The sequence below is a fragment of the Colobus angolensis genome, unplaced genomic scaffold, assembly GCF_000951035.1.
Source record: "Colobus angolensis palliatus isolate OR3802 unplaced genomic scaffold, Cang.pa_1.0 Scaffold140, whole genome shotgun sequence".
In the NCBI taxonomy this organism is placed as follows: Eukaryota; Metazoa; Chordata; class Mammalia; order Primates; family Cercopithecidae; genus Colobus; species Colobus angolensis.
The window spans coordinates 1,782,508-1,786,071 of NW_012114489.1; positions in this window are offsets into that span (position 1 = coordinate 1,782,508).

Sequence of the window (3,564 nt, forward strand, 5' to 3'; positions counted from 1 at the left end):
AGTCCGAGGCGGGCGGATCACCTGAGCTCAGAGGTTCGAGACTAGACTAGCCAACATGGTGAAACCCCGTCTCTACTAAAAATACAAAAATTAGCTGGGCATGGTGGCGTGCACCTGTAATCCCAGCTACTTGTGAGGCTGAGGCAGGACAATCGCTCGAACCTGGGAAGCAGAGGTTGCAGTGAGCCAAGATCATGCCACTGCACTCCAGCCTGGGCAATAGCGCGAGAGTATCTCAAAACAACAACAACAACAACAACAAAAAGCATCTATTACGCTCAGATTCTGTGAGTCAGCAATTCCATCATGGCGCAGCAGCAGGGACAGGTTCTCACTGTTTATAACGTCTCAGCTGGAAGATTTGAAGGCTGGGGGTTGACATCACTAGAAGGCTTACTCCGTCACAGAGCTGCTGGGTGACGCTGCCTGTCAGTGGGTACCTACACAAGGCCTCTCCAAGGGGCCTGCATTTCCTCACAGAATGGTGGTTGGGTTCTGAGGGTGATGATAACGAGAGACAACCGGGTGAAAGGTTATGACCTAATCTCAGAAGTCATGCAGTATCACTTCTGCTGCGTCCAGGTCATTGAGGGGTAGGTCACTAAGGTCAGCCCATATTCTTTTTGTTTGTTTCTTGAGACAGAGTTTCGCTCTGTCACCCAGGCTGGAGTGTAGTGGCACGATCTCAGCTCACACAACCTCCACCTCCCGGGTTCAAGCAGTTCTCGTGCTTCAGCCTCCCGAGTAGCTGGGATTACAGGCGCATGCCACCACACCTGGCTAATTTTTGTATTTTTAGTAGAAACGGGTTTTTGCCACGTTGGCCAGGCTGGTCTCGAACTCCTGACCTCAGGTGATCCACTCGTCTCAGTTTCCCAGAGTATTAGGATGACAGGCGTGAGCCACTGCGCCCGGCCAAGTCAGCCCATATTCAAAGGGAGGAAAATTAGACTCTACCTTTCGGTGGGAGGAATGGCAAGGTTCTACAAGAACATGTGGAACTAGAAATATTGCTGTGGTCAGTTTTAGTCACAGCAGGTTTGGTGGTATACGCCTCAGGCTGAAACCACCTGGGCGTGTACTGGGGCTCCCTCTGGGATAATGGCTTTGTCCATGGGTACAAATCAGCTATAGGAGTATAAAAGACTGGCCACCACTCAAGTCTTTGCAATTACTAATTTTCAGTAGATGATCAGGTGGTAATGACCACATGGTGTCTTTCGTTAAGGGCTGAGCCATTCAGACCTAGTAAACCCCTTGGGGGAAAGAGAGGGAGCCAGAGAGAGATAGACGGAGAGGGAGAGGGAGAGAATATGAAACTGGACTGCCTACTAATTTGGGTATGTTTGTGTTTTTTTTTTTTTTTTTGAGACGGAGTCTCGCTCTATCCCCCAGACTGGAGTGCAATGGCTCGATCTTGGCTCACTGCAACCTCCGCCTCCAGGGGTCAAGTGATTCTCCTGCCTCAGCCTCCCGAGTAGCAGGGATTACAGCTATGTGGCACTTGCCACCACATTTTTAGTAGGGACGGGGTTTCACCATGTTGGCCAGGATGGCCTCGATCACCTGACCTCGTGATCCACCCGCCTCGGGCTCCCAGAGTGCTGGGATTACAGGAGTGAGCCACCGCGCCCGGTCAAGAATGTTTATTGCACATAACTTACATTATCTTGTTTAATCTGTACAAGCAATTTATGAGGTAGATGTGTTAAGTTTATGACCTTGGAATGTTGAACTGGTTGTAAACAGATGAAAACAAGTACCTCTGACTCCTAATTCTGTGTAAGAAAAGGACTGCTCATGGCCAGGCACAGTGGCTCATGCCTGTATTCCCAGCACTTTGGGAGGCCGAGGCGGGTGGATCACCTGAGGTCAGGAGTTTGAGACCAGCCTGGCCAACATGGCAAAACCCCACGCCTGTATTCCCAGCACTTTGGGAGGCCGAGGCGGGTGGATCACCTGAGGTCAGGAGTTTGAGACCAGCCTGGCCAACATGGCAAAACCCCGTCTCTACTGAAAATACAAACATTAACTAAGTGTGGTGGTGGATGCCTGTAATTCCGGCTACTTGGAAGGCTAAGGCAGGAGAATCGCTTGAACCTGGGAGACAGAGCTTGCAGTGAGCCGAGATCGTGCCATTGCATTCCAGCCTGGGCGGCAGAGCAAGACTGTCCCCCACAAAAAAAAGAAAAAGAAAACAACTGCCCATAAAGACTCCTCTTCACCCCCTCCCACCAGCTAATAAGCAAACTTGTACCACCATATCATTATATCCAGAATCTAAGGGGTAAAGGGCATTCAAGGACAAGGCCTTACATGCTAAACAAACTGACAAATTCTCCACTTGAGTCTTGTCAAATACATTTCCCTAGCAGCAAGATATGTGACTCAGTGTAGGAAAAACTAACCACTGGTGCAGAACACACATTGGCTTAGAGAGCCTTAGGCCAACCTTAATTACCCTGCCTACGAAAGAGAGGCCTCCACTGGGCGGCGGGGGGGAGGGAAAACAAGCTAGTTGTTGGACTGGAAGCTTCCAGAACCACAGCTACAGCCCTTAACAGGATAGCTGACCTGCCTCTTTCATTTGCTTTGACTTCATGTATGAGTTTAATTCCAAAGTTGCAAATAACAGGAAATGAACCACAGTGTTAGCCAGTTAACATCAAAGGTAGGAGACCGGCAGGCGGACTGTTAAAAGAATTAAAAGAGTAAACATTCCGGTGAGTCATTAGCTTTCAATACTCACTAGAACCACTAGAAGCAAAACTGCGTGGGAACCTACAAGTGGACACTCCATGTAAGAGCCTACCTGGAGGCCGGGCGCGGTGGCTCACTGCTGTAATCCCAGCACTTTGGGAAGCCGAGGCAAGCGGATCACCAGGTCAGGAGTTCCAGACTCAGCCTGGCCAACATAGCGAAACCCCCATCTCTACTAAAAATACTAAAAGTAGCTAGCCGTGGTGGCGCATGCCCACAGCTACTCGGGAGGCTGAGGCAGGAGGATTGCTTGCACCTGGGTGGCAGAGGTTGTAGTGAGCCAAGATCGCACCACTTGTACTCCAGCCTGGGTAACAGAGCTAGACTCTGTCTCAAAAAAAAAAATACCTGGAGCTCTTTGAAACGTGTAAAGTTCTGGCCGGGCGCAGTGGCTTAAGCCTGTCATCCTGTCATCCCAGCACTTTGAGAGGCCGAGGCACTGCTTGAGGCCAGGAGTTCGAGACCAGCCTGGCCAATGTGGTGAAACCTCCTCTCTACTAAAAATACAAAAAGTAGCCGGGCCTGGGGGCGTACGCTTGCAATCCCAGGTACTGGGAGACTGAGACAGAAGAATCGCCTTGAACCCGAGGTGTGGGGTTGCAGTGAGCCAAGATAACACCACTGCACTCCAGCCTGGGTGACAGAGTGAGTCTGTGTCTCAAAAAACAAAACAGAAAAAGAGATTGGACTGTGTGTATGTGTGTGTGTGTATGTATGTATTTTGAGACGGAGTCTCGCTCTGTCACCAGGCTGAAGTGCAGTGGTATGATCTCGGCTCACTGCAACCTCTGCCTCCCAGGTTCA